Genomic DNA, 19,710 nt, shown 5'->3' with positions numbered 1-19,710 from the left:
AGGCAACATTTTAATTTCCGTTTAAAAAACGTTGTTTTACCGTTCCGGAAACGTATGGCTTCATTCTCAGAACCAATTGGAAACCAAAMACGGACGTTCCCACAACTTCCAAGAAACCAAATGTGCTAGATGGGACCTGCCTGTGGGCGAAGGAGTTTTTTGCATGCATCCAGAGGCATTGAAACTGAGGACATGGGGAAACTGAAGTGAGAAACCCCTCAATTTGATGCATTTGTAGATTTCTTCAGTTTTTTTTAAACAATCAATTCAAAGACATTGAACTTGGTAATCAGTGCCCATTCAAACAAATCACTTGCATGACGCCTCTGCCTGCATCTATAGTACTGCATTGAGTAGAATCGTACATTAGGTTCTGAAATTGTGGCATATTTCCTTTGGGTAAATCACTTCAGTTAGAAATCCCACAGATTAGTTGTGAAATTACTTAATTTGCAGCTTTAGCAGAAATGTAAAGATTAAAACTAAGAGTGAGCTGTCTGTAAACAGCTAAACAACCACCAAATCAGCTCTTACAATCTGATACCCATCTAAAACCCCGACAGCCAGGACCACTCACACCCTAGACAACTGAGAGAACACTATCTCTTCTTCAAATGAGCTTATCGCACTTCAGACAATGAAATACCAGCATAACAGAGTCTTCCCATGAGAACTGGGTCGTCACTAAGGAGAAAGTAAGACAAATTATCAGTGAAAAGCAGCAGATGGCTCATATGAAGACTGAGGGKGAGCACRCCTACAGGTYTGGAAAACATGTAACCAGCCCAGGTGAGATATCCAGGCCAATAGTGGTCAAGTTCCTGAGTTTTAAGGACAAGATGGTTGTTCTGGAGAGAGCAAAGAACTTAAGAGGAACTAACATCTTCCTCAACAGGAACTTATCTGAAGCTGTGCGCCAGAGGCAGAAASAACTTACCCCAGCTATGAAAGCTGCCACAGAGCACGAGAACATTGCTTACATCCGCTAYGACATGCTCATTGTCCACCCTCCCTCCCAAAAGCCTGGGAGGAATGAGAGCGCAGAGCATCAGGGTCAGTAGCTTCAGCCCCACATCACACACACACACATATCTCTAATAAGCTACCAAGGAAAGGACTAAGAATAGCCCATATTAATATATGTAGCTTTAGAAATAAGGTTAATGAAATTAATATCTTGCTGACATCAGATAAGATTCATATACTGGCCATCGCTGAAATGTACTTAGATAATTCCTTTGATGATACAGCAGTAGCAATACACGGATATAACATCTACAGAAAAGACGGGAATGCCTATGGGGGAGGTATTCCTGTATATGTTCAGAGCCATATTACCATAAACCTTTAGAGGATCTCATGTCAAATGTTGTTGAAGTTTTGTGGTTGCAAGTTCACCTGCCTCATCGAAAGCCTCTTCTTTTGGTGTGCTGCTATAGGCCACCAAGTGCTAACAGTCAGTATTTGGATAATATGTGTTGCAATGCTTGATAATGTGTGTGATGTTAACAGAGAGGTCTATTTTCTGGGTGACCTGAACATTGACTGGTTAGCAACTAGCTGTCCTCTCAAGAGGAAGATTATAACTGTGACTAATGCCTGTAATATGACAGAGGTTATCACTCAACAAACTAGAGTGCATATCAATAGTGTTGGATCTGTGAYATTCACATATATTGATCATATCTTCACTAATGCTGCCGAGCTTTGCTCCAAAGCAATATCAGTTTCCATTGGCTGTAGTGACCATAACATTSTGGCAATAACAAGAAAAGCCAAAGATTCTTGTTGAAGATGTCAAAAATGTTTGTTGGTCTGATGTGTATGAGGAAGTGAATCCAGATGCAGCACTGGAAGTATTTGTAAAATGATTCATGCCAATTGTTGACAAGCATGCACGCATGCACCTGTTAAGAAACTAACTGTGAGCGCTGTTGGAGCCAACTGGATTGATGATGAATTGAAAAATTGTATGGTTCAAATAAATTATGCAAAAGAGGTGGCAAACAAGTCAGGCTGCTCACTGATAGGTTGACATACTGTAAATTGAGAAATTATGTAAATAAACTGAACAAAAAGAAGGAGAAGTTATATTACCAAACAAGAATAAATTACATTAAACACAATGGAAAAAGACTTCGGAGTACCTGAAATGATATCATGGGCAGAAAACTTGAAGTTTGTGGGAATGTGATGAAAGAAATAAAAGCTGAAATAAATAATTGGTGGGTTTGGTGGGTCATTTTCAACCAAAAAAATTGATATTTCCAATCATTTCAACTATTTCACTAGTAAAGTGGAAAAACTCAGAAGTGAAATAACATTTAACAGTACCATCATATGGTAAAAATAGATGAATAAAATAAATAAATAAAATATCTAATAATGAAAGAAAAGGATTGCAGTTTTGAATTTGGTCAAGACAGTGTTTATCCATAAATATTGATAAGCCACCAGGTATAGACAATCTTGATGGTAAACTATTGAGAATGGTAGCAGACTGTATTGCCACCCCTATATGCCTTGTCTTTAACCAAAGCATAAAGGAGTGTGTGTGTCCACAGGTGTGTAAGGAATCTATAGTAATTCCACTGCCTAAAAATAGCAAAGCACCCTTTGCTGACCCTAACAGCCGCCCAATCAGTTTGCTGCCTGTTCTTGGTAAACTGACGGAGAGGATTATATTTGACCAAAYACAATGTTATTTTTCAGAGAACAAGTTACCTACTGACTTTCACCATGCAACTAGAAAAGGGCAGTCAACTTGTACTGTACTGACTCAGATGACTGATGATTGGTTAAAAGAAATGGATAATAAGACGATAGTTGGAGCCGTATTGTTAGATTTCAAATTCAGGCTGTAACACAACAAATGTGTAATAAGTATAGGGGTATGAGTACTTTGTGAAAGCAGTGTACATCTAAAACTAAAAGCATTGTATTTGGTTCAAAACACATTTTAAGACATAAACCTCAACTAGTGTTGTACATAAAGAGGGTGACCATTGAGCAAGTTGAGGAAGTTAAAGTCCTAGGAYGGAGCACTGGATGGGCAATTATCATGGCAAAGTTGTTGTGGATATGAGGAGGGGATCTCTGCTTTAAAAAGATGTTCTGTGTTTTTTACACAAAAATCAAACTGTACTAGTTGTGCAGGCGCTGGTCTTGTCCCATCTTGAACACGTGACAGTGGAGGGCCCTCCAAGTGAGTTGGTAGGGGCGAGGGAGTGGCTTGGGACCAATTGTGTTCAGAATCATAGAATATAATTACTAAAATGAACATCCATCAAATTGCTGTGGCTTTTCATGTTCTAGTGATTACGTTTTGTCATGTGGTTTCCCTGCAGGGTATTGTATCTGTCTCTTATACACATCTAGATGTGTATAAGAGACAGGTTCAGAATCATAGAATATAATTACTAAAATGAACATCCATCAAATTTCTGTGGCTTTTCATGTTCTAGTGATTACGTTTTGTCATGTGGTTTCCCTGCAGGGTATTGTATGGTGTGAGGCTGTGTGCAGGTAGGAGAGAGGGAGCCAAGCCAGTGCAGGTCAATATTTGTGTAGCAGCACCGGCCGGGCTTTATAAAGCAGGCCATTTGTTTATGATAGCAGAGGGGAAGGTGCATCATTGATGCAGGATATGAGGATAATAAACCACATGGCCATAGAGACAAACATGCATTGTTCTATAAGAGGGGCAGAATGGCGATGTGTTGTTGTTCAACCATAGGAGGTGAAACGAATGTAGTAGGCCTACTTTACCGCTGAGTGATCAGTGTGTATGATTCTAGGTGGGAAACCTATATGACACTATACGCACACAACATTGCCAAAAAGGTGTCTGAGTATCGTGTAATTTTAGAGTACCATCCCGTAATGTCTAAGAAACATGATAGCCTTCACACAGAGGCTACTTTGAATGAAGGGAATAGACAACAATCTCTTGGGGGCCTGCGACTTCTCCTGATGAGAATCACAATTTTAAAAATGCATAGGTAAACAAGGAGTGTCTGTTGCTTAGGAACAAAGAGAGAGAGACAGAGAAAGAGTGAGTGAGTGAGTGAGTGAGTGCAAGAGAGTGTGAGAGAGAGAATATAGATGTATATTCAAACACACACTCCCAGAGCCGTGAACGAGTATTTCAGTCACACAACTCTCAAAGAGCTACTCTCCGTGAGTAACTAATTTACTGGCATGCATTTCTAAACTTAATCTTTCTGCGAGGAGGATAATGATGTAAATGTTGCCATCCTTCACAGTGATGGAAGCTCAAACACTCAATTTAACAAGTTGAAGGAAAAAAATATACAATTACTGTTTTGAGTCAATGGAACAGAACTAATGAGCAGCACTTGAGAGAGTAGGTAGTGATTAAGGTAAACGTGAGTTAGAAGGGACAAAGACTCTTTAAATTTCCACTCGAGTCGAAGTTGATTGGCAATTTGCCAAGGGAAAGAATCATATTGGAATAATGCTCAAAAACTTGACTGATTTAACTTTCCCAGTGCATCTAAGTGTAACACAACCCAATGTGATATACAAAAGATTAAGAAAGCTTAAATAACCTAAATTAAAGAATGTGAAATATCAGAATAATAGTAGAGAGAATKATTTATTTCAGCTTTTATTTCTTTCATCACATTCCCAGTGGGTCAGAAGTACACATACACTCAATTAGTATTTGGTAGCATTGYCTTTAAATTSTTTAACTTGGGTCAAACGTTTCGGSTAGCCTTCCACAAGCTTCCCACAATAAGTTGGGTGAATTTTGGCCCATTCCTCCTGACAGAGCTGGTGTAACTGAGTCAGGATAGTAGGCCTCTTTGCTCTCACACGCTTTTTTCAGTTCAGCCCACACATTTTCTACAGGATTAAGGTCAGGGCTTTGTGATGGCCACTCCAATACCTTGACTTTGTTGTCCTTAAGCCATTTTGCCACAACTTTGGAAGATATGCTTGGGTCATTGTCCATTTGGAAGACCCATTTGCGACCAAGCTTTAACATCCTGACTGATGTCTTGATGTTGCTTCAATATATCCACATAATTTTCCTCCCTCATGATGCCATCTATTCTGTGAAGTGCACCAGTCCCTCCTGCAGCAAAGCACCCCCACAACATGATGGCCACCCCCGTGCTTCACGGTTGGGATGGTGTTCTTCAGCTTCAAAGCCTTCCCCTTTTTCCTCCAAACATAATGATGGTCATTTAGGCCAAACAATTCAATTTTTTTTTCATCAGACCAGAGACAATTCTCCAGAAAGTACGATCTTTGTCCCCATGTGCAGTTGCAAACTGTAGTCTGGATTTTATATGACGGTTTTGGAGCAGTGGCTTCTTCCTTGCTGAGCGCCTTTCAGGTTATGTCGATATAGGACTCATTTTACTGTGGATATAGATACTTTTGTACCTGTTTCCTCCAGCATCTTCACAAGGTCCTTTGCTGTTTTTCTGGGATTGACTTGCACTTTTCACACTAAAGTAGATCTCTAGGAGACAGAACGTGTCTCCTTCCTGAGCGGTATGATGGCTGCGTGGTTCCATGGTGTTTATACTTGCGTACTATTGTTTGTACAGATGAACGTGGTACCTTCATGCATTTGGAAATTGCTCCCAATGATGAACCAGACTTGTGGATCTACAATTTGATTTGTTTTTTACATCATGATTTTCCCATGATGTCAAGCAAAGAGCACTGAGTTTGAATGTAGGCCTTGAAATACATTCACAGGTACACCTCCAATTGACTCAAATTATGTCAATTAGCCTATCAGAAGCTTCTAAAGCCATGACATCATTTTCTGGAATTTTCCAAGCTGTTTAAAGGCACAGTCAACTTAGTGTATGTAAACTTCTGACCCACTGGAATTGTGATACAGTGAATTATAAGTGAATAATCTGTGTCGTAAACAATTGTTGGAAAAATTACTTGTGTCATGCACAAAGTAGATGTCCTAACTGACTTGCCAAAACTATAGTTTGTTAACAAGAAATTTGTGGAGTAGTTGAAAAAACGGTTTTAATGACTCCAACATAAGTGTATGTAAACTTCCAACTTCAACTGTATGTACTAACCTGTCCTGGATACATACAAGCCATGTATTGGTAAGGAGACAGGCATTATGGGTACTGTAGTACATCATGCCCCAAGCCACAGACAGCATTCCCTGTCATCCTCACTCTCATCTCAGCTCAATCTGTATTGATCCAAGCTGATCTCCGCTACATTACTGTATTACAGAGGCTGCTTTGGGAGAGCTTAATGGCTGGCAACTCACACTCATCCACTGGCAGCCATTCTCAACCAGGCTCTGTGATGCCACTTTGTGACTGCATTAAYATTGAACTTTGATATGGCCAGGGCAGCGTGGATCATTTTAGGAGACGTTCTAGCTCAGAAAAAAGAGCTGGCTTCTTATGGCATCAGATTATTTTTAGACAATGTTGGGTCAGTGAAAGTTCCTTCATTAATTAAGTGAATTTTGAGTACAKAATTATCAACATATTTTACGTTCTACAGAACTATCTCCATCCTTGGCTGCAACCTTTTAGGACCCAAGCTATTATTAGCTACAAAACTGCACAATACAGACCAATCCGCATGCAGAATATTTATAATTTCATGATGGCACCAYGGTTGTTGTCTAACACTTGTGAAGCCACTTTCTCACAACATCAGTCCAAGCAGCCGTCCTGTGTCTGGTTTTGCCCTTCATACCTCACACTGTTCTCATGTCCTCCCCACTGGCCTTGGCTCTACTCACAACTGCGAAATTATTATTCTCAGATTCTGAGGTTCTGAGCTTGTCTTCTAAAGTCTTGAGCAAGGCATTTTGATAAAGGTTCTGATCTTGTCTCTGTAATTGTGGGCTATTGCATGTGTCTGAGTCGGAAGCCTAGCAGACAAGATCCGTCTCTGTACTGGAGTCATGGAAGGTATGGACAGTTTTAAGGACGAACAAGGCTTTGGCATTTGAACAGAGGTTCTGAGATAGTCCTCGTAACTGTGGGCACATGCCTGTGTCTGGGTGAGGACTCAGAGCAKAGCAGACACAGGAGGAGTCTGTGTTCCTGGAGTTATGAAAGGCATAAAGGGCACAGTTTTCCACACCACTGAGTGCAGAGGCCCACTTCACTCCCGTCCAACCACAGACAACAGTGCAACTGGGCCGTCTGGGAGCCAAGCCTCCGAAAACCGTAAAGAAAAATCCTTATCTCCCAGCGTCAGAATGGCTGATTGTATTACATGGTGCTGCATCGCAGGCTCAGATGCTATTGAAGACGGCAGTGTAACAGATTGTATTAAGCCAGCCGTGAGYGATACTCTATAGGGAGAAGAAGTAGAAGTTAGAGTTGGATTCAAATTACTGGTTGGTGGTCATTTGAATCCAGGTGTCCTCTCAGCAACTATTTTGCCGCTGAGAATTTTCCTGCGCTGCAGGAAGTCCAGATGACCTTAATGATTTACATAAATTCACTGAAWATCTGCGCTTACACACTGTTATATTAACAGTGTTACACTTTCCATGTGGCCTACTTTTGTCCTGTTGCAGCAGGATTATTTTTCTACGACAATACTGGTCAAATTAAGATCCTACATCTGTAGTATTAGGCTTGACGTGTCCCGCAGTCGAAGCACTGTAATGTCTTTTTAAGGCATGTTACCTCATTAAGGGTGGGTCTGGACCAATRGCAGCTGGAAAGAAAAACATGATGCCGTATATGCATGTGCAGAGGCCACATAATTATACTGTGCTTTTCTGAGATGTCAGTTGAAGTTGGTGGAAACGTTACTACTCCACCTACCATCTCTTCACTAAACAAGAAAAGTTGCAAGCAGCACTGTTCCATCTGAATGAATAAGCCGTCATTGCTGAAAAAAATCTATATTTCTCTTGCCGCCCACATACATGTGATGTTTCCGTGATAGATACAGACATATAACAAGAGGCACTACTGAATCATTGAGGTTTTAATGGGAAATTACAATAAACATTTATCTTTAAAGACATGCCACATACTCCTGCAGTATGCTGCTGACTTACTTGACAAGCCTGAGCATATTTGTTGTCCTTTCTAAGAAAGAATCCTAATTTTCAAGATGATGGATTCTGTTGAATTTCCATTGTATTTCAGTAACTAGCCTTGCTATGGCACCAATAACCCAAGGCACCCTGTTGACACTGCCAACCCTATTCCCAGMGCTGTAAAGATTCCACCTCCTCAGCTCACAGGCCTGATGTTGCAGAACCAAGAACGTTATCAATAGGAAGGTGTGACTCCATCTTCCACACAAACCACTCTTTTTTTATTACCATAACGGGCTGGCTGGGGGCATGGTGGTGGGAATCGGGTGCACCTGCCCATTCCTCAGGGCTAGTGTAGGAGGGAAGGAGGGAGAGAGGGAGGGAGGTAGGGAGGGAGAGATAGAGGGGGCTCTGGTGGAAAGTTGGTTATGGGGGGAGGCAATAGAGCTGGCTAAAGATCCCGCGAGGCAGAGGAAAAAGAGACTTGGTAGGGAGGTAGATGGGCCGCTCAGAGGGTCCCCCAAACATGACTCAGATGTGGTCTTGATCACCCTGGTTCACAAACCAAACAAGCCTGTGAGACTGACTATCTTGCATCCCAAAACGTCTCATGATTCTTTGTAAGGCATTTGAACTAGGGATGATAATCATGCAGATATTAACAGCGACTTGAAAATACTGAAGACATGGCCTGTGCATGTTTAAATAATTAGTCACCTCAAGCTGACGGAACTGATTAGTGACAGAGGTAACTGCCAAAATAAAGGAAACACCAATATAAAGTGTATTAAMAGGGTATTGGGTCCCCACGAACCAGAACAGCTTCAATGCACGTTGGCATGGATTCTGCAAGTGTCTGGAACTCTATTGGAGGGATTCGATACCCTTCTTCCAYGACAAATTCCATCATTTGGTGTTTTGTTGAAGGTGGAGGAAAACACGGTCTCAGGCGCCAGTCCAGAATCTCCCATAAGTGTTCAATTGGGTTGAGTCTGGTGACTGTGACGGACATTGCATAAGGTTACATCGTTGTCATGCTCATCAAACCATTCAGTGACCACTCGTGCCCTGTGGATGGGACCATTGTCATTCTATGGGGGCATAGTCATGGTAGCCAAAATAATGGCCTGCCCAGCATTTTTTACCCTAACCATGACGGGGTGTTAATTGCTTAATTAMKTCAGGAATCACACCTGTGTGGAAACACGTGCTTTCAATATACTTTGTATCCCTCATTTACTCAAGTGTTTTCATTATTTTGGCAGTTACYTGTATATAGCTCTGCATTATAGATCGCTCACATAGAGCAGTGGCCGAACAAGATGACATCAGCATCATCAGTCACTGTAATGAAATTCACATTATCTAATTGTTCTTATTCCATTGCGAGCAGAAATTCTGCCCTATGTTTCTACTTCCAGTAATGAGACACCCAGCTCACAGCTCTGGTTCCCCCGTACCTCAGAACAATGGCTTGCCAGTCTCAGCTTGTTTGTGTGTGTCAGACAGTTGCAAAATTGGGAGAGCTGTGGGTTGGTTGCTCAATGGAAATGGAGAGACGAGTATGGAAACGTGATGCAAATCCACTCTTGGGTCAACACAAAGGACCCTCAGCCAGGCAATGCAGCGCAAGAAACACAGGACAGTCACCGGGTACTAACTCTTTCAAATGTGGCCAATGTCCACCATGCACTTWTGGCATGAACAGTCAGAAACGCATAGTTWCTGTTAGCYGACTAAAMTCAGCTCCGCGATTTACGATGGAATTGAGGGCGACTAGCGTGAGCTCCGATGTCACATAAAATGACATTTTTATTTTAAAAACGACGGATTTCATGCAGCATCCCACTTTTACCATCAACATKATATATTGTTGAAGGCTATTGATACTGAATGTATGGGTCTTCATCTGGTTCATCTGGCTAGCTAGAGTCTGCAGCATCCCCCACAATAAAGGAGGGGTTGGGGGGAGTTTCAAACCAGAGGTGTAGAATTCAGATAACCTCAAGCACATTTTGACTTGTTACAGCCCATCTTCCCATCATTAAGGCCTTAGATGTGTGTGTGAAGCCGCTAAACCCCTAAACATTTAYATTTTAGTCATTTWGTCATTTAGTAGACACTCTTTTCCAAAGCGTCTTAAAGTAGTGAGCAATGTTCCCTTCTTTTCCGACACTAAGCAAATTTCAGGTCTGCTGAGTGCAAACTTGAACATAACATTTTAACATGGAAATAGATGTTCTATCATTCAGCCTACAGTRGCAGCCAATGTGTGGTGTTCAATGCCTACATTCCATTCGTTTTTAAAGAAGAGAAAAACACGCAGGGCTTGACATTAACCTGTTTATCCACTTGTCCTTCAGACAAGGAGGTGACTGAAAATGTTGTGTTTGATGCAAGAAACCACTTTACAAAATGAAATTAATTATTATTCCCATACAATTATTACAGAGAATCAGACAAATTATGCTACGCTCTGTCTACTGGCTACTTATTCAATACTGCCTCAAAATACAACACTTCCCCTTTAAAGACAAAAAAGCGCTTTACTTGACTCGCTTTTCAAAGATGGCTAGAAATGCACACATTTTGTGCTCTTGTTGGAAGCAACCACTCCCCCATTGTTGACTAGAAATTGGCTATAACTGAGTAAAGAACTCACTAACTAGCAAACAATATGAACAAATGTGCACACGTGACTACATGCAGCTCTCACTTTGATCTCCAAACTTGCAACCGCTCATACTGTATCCTAAACACAGTCCAGTTCATAGTGAATGACACAGATCCATATATGGGAATGGCTATTTGCATATAGGCCTAGTGCAGCTCTGATTCATCATGGCGCACTGGTCTGTGTAGAGTACTGGCCTGAGTCGTGCCTGTCAATGCAATACAATCCTACTCCAACAAGCTCTGCCTACAAGAAAATCTTTTACACAGTTAGTTTTGCCTACTAAATCTTGCATAGTTCGTTTTGTTTATGTCTATTACACTGAAAGTGGCTAATATTGCATTGATTCGATCACAATTCCCACAGTGGAGCGAAACGTTGATAGTGTTAACTCAAACTGTARAAAGTTGAGYGAAGTTCAATCTTGTTCTTATTTGTGCAGGCTCATATTTCTTCTGTGCTGCAGTCTGAGGGGAGCTGTGCGCAGTTTACAGGGAACATTTGTAGTGAGTGCGTACATTTTCATACTGGTCCCCCATGGTAATTGAACCTACAACTCTGGCATGGCAAGCGCCATGCTCTACCAACTGAGCCACACGGGACATCAAGGAAAGGGACCATAACCCAACCTAGAATTGCCAACCCAAACAGGTTTCTGTCAATCCCGTTACCTGAGACCATGGCATGTCATCCCCGTCACCTGAGATCATGTCATCCCCGTTGCCAGAGATCCCCTGATAGACTATGTGAGAGAAAAAAAATGGTTAATGTGTCACAGCAACACTGCTGACAAGCCAACAGCATGACACAGAGTGTGCTTATTTACCCATCAACCGCAATACAGCTCAAACAAACTGCTGCCCTTGGGTCATTCAAAGCCAGCCACAAGGCCGGATTGTGAAAAGAGAAAATGTGAACCAGAACAAACCCAACCCTCGATTGTTCCATATGCAGGCATGCCAAGCCTGGTCTGATTAAATCCACCCCTCCTCCTCCTCCTCCTCCTCGGCCAGGCCTAATGACCTAATTACAGGCTAAGACTTGTTGACTCTGTATTGTGTGAGGAGCCAACCTGACACTACTGCTTCCCTCCTTCCTTTCCTCCCTCTCTTTATCTCTCTGACTCTCCCTCCCTTGTGACAGAAACTAGGCTCCTCTCTACAGTCCCTCAATAAGCCAACAATGGGCTGCTCTGGTGTGTTGTGTGTTTGTCTCACATCATGGCCAAACCTCAGGTACTGTGCCTCATTTACAAGTCAAATCAAGAGGCMAGGGTGGGCACGAGGCAAGATTTGGGTCAGATGCAAATTCGGGAATAGCTACGGGGCACAACTGACCTATTCACCAATGTTCGAACTGGGTTATTGACTCATGGGATTAAATCCAACATTTTCCAGGTGTAGACCCATATGACCTAGACCAAAACAGTGACCTCATAACTAGGACTTTTCATGAGCGAGATATAGAGAGGGGAAAGGGGGCAGCCTGGTTTTGTCACGTTGCCATGATCATCAGCCTGGCATAGCCTGCATGAATCAGGACAACRATCACAGAGGGCTGATTTGATAACATCAGATCTCCAGGATAGAATGAAAGCTTCTCAAATGATATGTGAGAAGATTATTGAGCCAACATTAAGTTAAACCGCTTTATTTTGGGTCTTTCGAGGTCTGTTGCGTCCATACAACAAAATATATGGGGCACTGTGTTATTAGTGTGTCACAGAGACATTTCCAACTGCCAACTTCAATAAAGGCTCCGTTTGCATGTATGAATGTTGTTTAAACAGTTCCATGTTTGCTCAGTGGCGTGTGCACAATGTGTTGTTCGGACCATTTCTGAAGCTCATGGGCAGTTTGTCAGTGCAGAGCATGTTTCTGGTGAAACAGGAAGCATGCTTTTATCTCGGCTGCAATTTTTAGCAACAGAAACTTACCACAACTGCGTAGAAGATAATGGTGGCCCAGCACCAGCTTTTTTGTCATCCCCCGTGAGTTGCAATGAATACCTGCTGATCTTCATCTGCCTTACAGAATGAGCAACATTCATGCAGGGCTCCGGTGGCCTGATTAAGTCCTGATAAGCAAGCCTGAAATCAAACAGCAGGGTGTGGGGAGGAGCACCTTCTAGAATCTAGATACTATAGCAATGAATTACTTTTTAAAAGAAAAGATTCTAGTGGTAGGCTAGAGCCAGACTAAAGCAAAGTCGGTGAAAAGAATACATAACCTTTTCAGAATAATGGCCTAAGGTCTACTCAGAGTTGCCATGAAAGATAATTACACGTTTTTCTACACCATGACCAACTGTAAACTCTCATGTGGGCTTGGTCGGGGGGCTTGCAAAACATGGCTCACTCCCTAGCTAAAGCGCGCCATATATGGCAATGACTCTCAGCAAAAAAACGAAGACGTGACATCGAACATGCAAATGATCATTCTCACAAACAATATATCTTTCATTGCAATTAAACCTAGATAGAATCAAAGCACACATTTAAAAAACACTGCTTGAGTCTACTTGGCATACCTCAACATACAAATTGTATCTAAGGTGTGTCAAGAACATTGAGCATCACGCAATCCACCCTTTAGCCAGAATAGATTCCAACCCTACGCTTGCTTACAACTGCACTGGGGTCGGACAGGCTGGGGTCGGACAGGCTGGGGTCGGACAGGCTGGGGTCGGACGACTCATTCAATCTTCTCGGTATAACAGTTGGGATAATGGGACAATTCAGAGTACMAAGCATTTCTCATCACTGGATTGAGGTACGTTTTCTGAGCCATATCTGGCGCCGGCTCCACTGTGTCTTAATCTAGACAGGATCCTGTCTGACCCCAGTGCAGCTGTAAGCAAATATAGGGTCGGAATCTATTCTGGCTATCCACCCGTTAACATCTGAACGACGTCTTTTAAGTCTGAGCTCAATGTCGGTCTACACTTTTCCTGGAAAAGCATAGAAGGGTATAAAGTATGTTGTAATAGTGCTATGAATGATTACCCGGTTTTATGAAAGGTGTTTGATAAAGTTTTAGTGCTGGCCCCCCCAAAAAATTGTCACTGACAGCAATGGGTACATGTCTTGGTTGGTATCTTTAAGAAAGCGTGTTATGAAATGTGTCACGTATGAAAACACACAAAACATGCCACAAAAGCTGAGCATTGAATTGTATCAACATTACATTTTCTTGCCGTTGACTTSCCATCTTACTTTTTCTTTTCTTGTGATACATTTGCAATGTAGAAAACCAAATGAGGAACACATATGGTAAATACATAACCCGTATAAACAACTCTAATTGATTTGTACCACCTATTCACCCATAAAGAAGCAAAATAGCATCAAAAATTCAAAGAAACACATCAGTCACTAACCTCAAAGACACGGGGCTTGGGTGTCGAACTCCATGTTAACAGTAGAGCACATGACAGATCTACGTGACTTAAAAAACTGAAGGGGAAAAAGTGATACCACTGCAATTAAGAAAAATAATCCAAGTAAGGAAGTGCCTCCAGAGAGCAGAGGGACACAGTGCTGTACAGAAGGTGTGGAACACTGACCTGCCCTCTACCTCTCCCACAAAACTGAAAAGGAGAAAAAGCGAGGCAATGGCTGCTGTTTGAATTTTTAAAAAGGAGAAGTGTAGTGAAGCAACTTGCCTTGGCTCTCCCTGTGAGTCATGCAACACAACATCCATTGGTGGGGGAGCCTTCAGGCAGAGTGGCTGCACCTGGCCAATCGCAAGTCAGGGTGGGACCTGTATGCAAATCCTTTCAGGTGAGTCACGGCAGGTGTTGGGGATTGGCTGAAGGATKGAGGTGGGGGAGGGGAGAGAGAGAYGGACCAACCAGTAAGCCACACCTTGAGCAACGTTTTTCCTGTGGAGGAGTGCTGGGGTGGAAGAAGGGTGCTGTAAATGCATAGTTCAGTTTACCATTAGTCTGGTATGCATTCGTTCGAGGACACTTGGACTTTGACCGACCACTATAAAGAAGTCTTGTCTTGGTCTGTAAGGAAAATGGTTCAAGGCAAACACAAGACATGGGACACACTTGAATGTAAAAATATGGGTCAGAGAAGAATAYAAGCTCATTTTCATCCTTAAGCTTTCAAAGCAGAGTTAGAAATTTGAAATTAGTTTTGAGGTCATTAAGGCAGAGCAAATGAGACAGTAAGAGGCAAATCCCGGGGAGTAGCTCTTGTGGCATTAGAGGCCACCATAAAACCAACTTTTTATGTGACTTCACTGGAAGGTACAAGAATAGTGGGCTATAAAGACCAAAGCAGTATCACCTGACCACAATTAGACATCAAAGGCAGGCCACTGGTCTTAGCTAATGCCTCAGCACAAGTGGGTCTATAGACCCCACTCCTCCCCCCCTTGTACCCACCTGGATGATATAATGCTAATGCATGAGTAGCCGTACTCGCGTACACACAAATACGCACACACACACCATCCCCCAACTCATCCTGCGCTGTGCTCTGATGTATGAGCCTTGACAAGCATCTTTATTTTATCAGAAACAATCAGACTGACAAACAGGAAGTTGAGTAGTTCTGTGATGTGTGTGATGTGTGTGTGTGTGTGTGTGTGCGTGCGTGCGTGCGTGCATGCGTGCGTGTGTGTGTAGAGGATAGACATCTCAGCTACAATCTTTTCATTAAAAGGAGCTATATTTGATGTGGTCAACCTTTCACTAACCCCTGTCACATCTGCTCCTACAACGCCCTCTACTGCTCTTCCTGTGTCTCCTTGACACAGCCGCCACTCCCCCAGTGCCGCCACTCCCCCAGTGCTCTCTCCCTCTCTCTCTGTGTGATTGTGTGGGCAGAGACAGGTGCGCTGGAGTCCCCACCAGCAACCTGTTCCATAATCAAGACCTCTACAAATACTCAGCCCTGCCACTTGTATGCTGCCAGATCGTAATCTCTGCTCAGTCAGTCTACGTTTCTAGCCGTTTGTTACTATTCAGATCCTGTTGTGCCTGTTTTTCTCTCCGCTACAGTTCTGCCCGCTCTGACTCTGGTCCCTGTCTCCAGTCCCACGTCTCGTCATCCTGCTACTCTGTCCTGGATTCCCCACTCTACCCTGTCTCAACCCCTCTCGCTCCAACCTCAGCCTCCGCACCTGGTTTCCAGCAACCCGCCCGAGCGTCCCCTAACCTGCACTACATCTCCCCCCTGTGTTTCAATAAATACCTTGGTTATTTCATCCCAGTCTCCTCATCTGAGTCTGCTCTTGGGTTCCCCTGTTCCACTCCGCGTAACAAACCCCAATCTGAGAGCATTGTGCTCTGGTCTCGCATCTATTAAGACTGTGACTCCAGGGTTTAAAAAACCCCAGGGTTGTTAGATGGTGAGAGATGTAAACACACCAACACACACCACACACACATAAACAGGGATCATTATCTAAACCCTGACGATCAACAATTATCTTTGTGTCAACACTAATTGATCTCAGGACCATGGCTGGAGCCTGGTGGAAAGTTGCTTTAATAATTTTGCAGTAAATAGTGTGGATGTGCTGATTATTTTCATTCATCTGTGAATAGTGTCTGGTGGTGCGTTTCAATTAGGATTTTTGATGGCAGCGTGGCTTTCCCTGAGGCTAGTCCTGGTCCTATCAAAGTCGAAGAGAACATGGGGTTAAGGTCTCTCATTGAGAAAGTTGCATTGTCTTACCAAATATGAATCGACATATAGATTACAGTGTACAAGCAAACTTCAGTCTTGGTAGTATCTGGGCGTGATACTACAGCTTTGATTGATATCTATAGTACTTCTGTGAGAAGTCCCGGTAATCCATTCCCTCCAACTTCCCCCCCAACAAAGACGCCAGTTCAGACAGTAGACAATTACCTTGACTTTTTAATTGTCTGTTAATTGAAGTCATTTGCATACACAAAGCAACACACTAGTAACGGGTGGTGGGATAATTGACTTTGCTGACAAAAAAATGTATGTTAAAAGGAGAGAAAAGAAAACAGATGAGAGGGAAGGTTCAAGAGACACTGAGCTCAAGGTTGGCACAGGTAGCAGCACTCCATTATTCTCTACCGCAGTCTCATTAAGGCACATTTTGTTCCACTTTCTGCCAGCGCCCATGCCAAAGACTACATTATCCACCATTGTAGTCCCCACTGTAGTCCCCATTTATCTGCAGAGGGAATAAGATGATAGCTTGGCAGATGTAGGCCTCAGAAACTATTCCATTTTCCATCTCTTCACCTCAGAGGACTGTCACTCTGCCACCGGAGGCTATTTTCCTCAGTTCAGCTGTAGGCCGATATTACTTGCACCAAATCTAGGGTCTGGCTGTACTTTCGCCTTGGAGGGGAAAAAAGTATTTAAGCTAAATATGGGGCCACTATATCAAGCCTCCTGGTGTGTGTTTCGTTATTAGCTTGTGAAGTTTCATATGTGTGCCATATTTTATATTTAAGCACAGTAGCTAAACGAGCACAATCATGTAATAAAAGCTAGGACTTGAAACATATGTACACAGCAAGGCCACAGGGGACAAGTGACGTACAGAAAAGGCTATAGGGAGGGGAAAAGCTACAAATGAAACAAAAAGTTTCAAAATCCAAACGAGCTCATTGGCGTAAAAGTAAGCTGAAACGGCAATCGAGCCAAGACACAAAAAGGAGAGTGTGGAGGGTAAGAGAGAGCTGCAGCCTTGATGTGAACAGAACGCAACCATGTGACCTCGCTGACTAAGTGAAGAGACACATTTTTCCTTCATAGACTAAAAATAAAAACGGCTAAGTCATATACTGCTGCTGTTGCATATCAGAGTCCAACTAAAACAGAAAATAGCCACAAAAAGGCCACATTTTYTGCAGCATGTTCTGTTAAAAAGCAGACACAGCAACACTTTGCCTGAAGATCTGTTTGTTCCAAGTTGTTTCCCTCTCTTCCAAGTAGAATAATTCAAAGGAGAGGCAGAGAAATAAAGACCGGAATCAAAGATTAAACTGAGTCTGTTTCATAGAGCTAGGTCTAGTGCATTTTCGACCTTGTTTTGTCCACTTCAACATTAATCAGCTGACATAGCTTATCTAGACATGGGCAAATGCCTTGCACATATAGGCACTCACTACCCAATAACTTCAGCCGACACGGCTATGTGTGGTACACCCTCTGACATTTTCTTTTCACATTGTCCAGTCCTTTCCAGCACAGTTCCAGCAGCTATGGTGGATGTGTACGCAGGCCAGTAGAGTACAGTACATCTTATCTCAGCTCAGTACTATGAAACAGTATAAATCTGAGTTAAGGGCCTGATTGAAGACCGAAAATAAGCCAAATCTTGAAGGCCTGAGATGTGGAGCCTTGTGAAGGACAGGCAGTGCTGTTTGTGCAGCTCCGAGGTCAGCTGATGGCCGTTCCATGAGTGACTCAGAGCTGGAGGGGTGTGTCCTCTTTGGGCCCTGGTCAAAAGTAGTACACTAAATAGGGAATAGGGTGCCATTTGGGACATAGCCAAGGAAAGATCTCAGCCAAGGCTAACAGGGCCAAGATAGCAGGCCTCACGGGACAAACAGATTAAGGTGGAGCAGGAGGAACAGGCAGGGATGCATTCCTATGAGCCCAACTGAGATGGGCAAAGAGGTACAAGTGCTGTAAACACCACAACACACTTGTAAATGAAACGGGGGAAAAAAAGTTGTCAATGTTACTTGGGACAGACTTGCTTTGAACAATGGGTGATAAAAGCAAAAGTCTGTGACGCACTGTTGGAATATTTTCATATGAACACCAGACAGCTTGTTTGAGGCCAATCCCCCTTAGGAGACAATCAATTCTAGTTCACTAACTCTTTCAACCTTCGGCTAATTGGCAGATTACAAATTGTCAAGAAGATTATGCAGCTTTGGTTATTGTTACGGACATCCTCACACTACGACCAACCAGGACTGGGAATGGTCAACTCTGACTCGCCGCAATGACTGTGGATGATTGCAATGACTGCAGCCACACAGAACTAACAGAGAGAGGGGTGTAGGCATTTAGCTGAATGGAAATGCATTAAATCCACATAGCCTACAGCTGAGTCACTCACTCTCTCATAGACCAGTTCGGGAATTGAGCTCTATTTATCCAGGTTATTGCGGCATTCCGAATAAGTCCTGGGACTTCCTRGCGATGTTTACATGTTATTTTGTAAGACTGCATCCCATTTTGTGCGGTACTAAAGCCTTACACAAATGAAGTGGACAACAAACATAAATCTTCTCTTTATAGCTGTGCATATTTGGAGTACATAAGAGCAGAGCAGCAGGAGTTAAATRGATTTTTTTTCAGGAAGGACCAGACACATTACCGTTAAGGTATCACATTAAACATTAAACACACATGGCAAGGCCAACATTCCAGACAGTCCACATCACACCTCTGTCAACAGTATCCGCTACCTGCAGTCGGGACAAACACTGGAGCTATCTCCACTGAGSCTAACTGACCGACTTTCTCATGTTTAAACGCTTGTCTAATGTAATATACACTGAGTATACTACAATTAAGAACATCTGCTCTTTCCATGACTAACCAGGTGAATCCAGGTGAAYGCTATGATCCCTTATCGATGTCATTTATTAAACCCACTTCAATCAGTGTTAGATGAGAACAGATTAAAGAAGGATTTTTAAGTCTTGAGACATTTGAGACATGGATTGTGTATGTGTGCCATTCAGAGGGTGAACTGACTGACTGAAATATTGAAGTGCCTTTGAACGGGGTAGTAGGTGCCAGGCGCACCAGTTTGAATGTGTCAAGAACTGCAACGCTGTTGGGTTTTTCATAATCAACAGTTTCCTGTGTGTATCAAGAGCGGTCCACCACCCRAAGGACATCCAGCCAACTTGACACAACTGTGGGAAGCATTGGAGTCAACATGTGCCAGCATCCCCGTGGAACGCTTTTGACACCTTGTACAGTCCACAGAGTCCTGTTCTGAGGGCAGSTGCAACTCAATATTAGGAAGGTGTTCCT

The 19,710-nt window shown here is 42.8% G+C and overlaps 1 protein-coding gene and 1 long non-coding RNA gene across 4 annotated transcripts in view; one reads left to right on the top strand and one right to left on the bottom strand.

Moving 5' to 3' along the window:
* Positions 1 to 19,710, bottom strand: part of LOC111967629 (ETS-related transcription factor Elf-4) — an 84,329-nt gene that overhangs the window by 47,738 nt on the left and 16,881 nt on the right. The window contains exons 1-2 of one of the 3 annotated variants that reach the window (XM_023992809.2): positions 14,085 to 14,375; positions 12,643 to 12,795 (exon numbers count right to left, since the gene is read on the bottom strand). The exons of 1 other annotated variant lie outside the window; for it this stretch is intronic. The gene's annotated coding sequence lies outside the window, so the exon portion shown is untranslated. Of the gene's footprint in view, positions 1 to 12,642; positions 12,796 to 14,084; positions 14,376 to 19,710 lie in introns of those variants that run through there. One more of the 3 variants, XM_023992807.2, reaches the window with a different exon arrangement.
* LOC139028140 (uncharacterized) lies at positions 13,350 to 15,925 on the top strand. Its single transcript, XR_011480325.1, has 2 exons — positions 13,350 to 13,477; positions 15,720 to 15,925. It is a non-coding gene; the product is annotated as an uncharacterized lncRNA (long non-coding RNA).

Source organism: Salvelinus sp. IW2-2015, linkage group LG8 (genome assembly GCF_002910315.2).
Source record: "Salvelinus sp. IW2-2015 linkage group LG8, ASM291031v2, whole genome shotgun sequence".
NCBI lineage: Eukaryota > Metazoa > Chordata > Actinopteri > Salmoniformes > Salmonidae > Salvelinus > Salvelinus sp. IW2-2015.
Note: the sequence above shows the minus strand (reverse complement) of the source record. Positions and strands in the feature narration are given on the sequence as shown.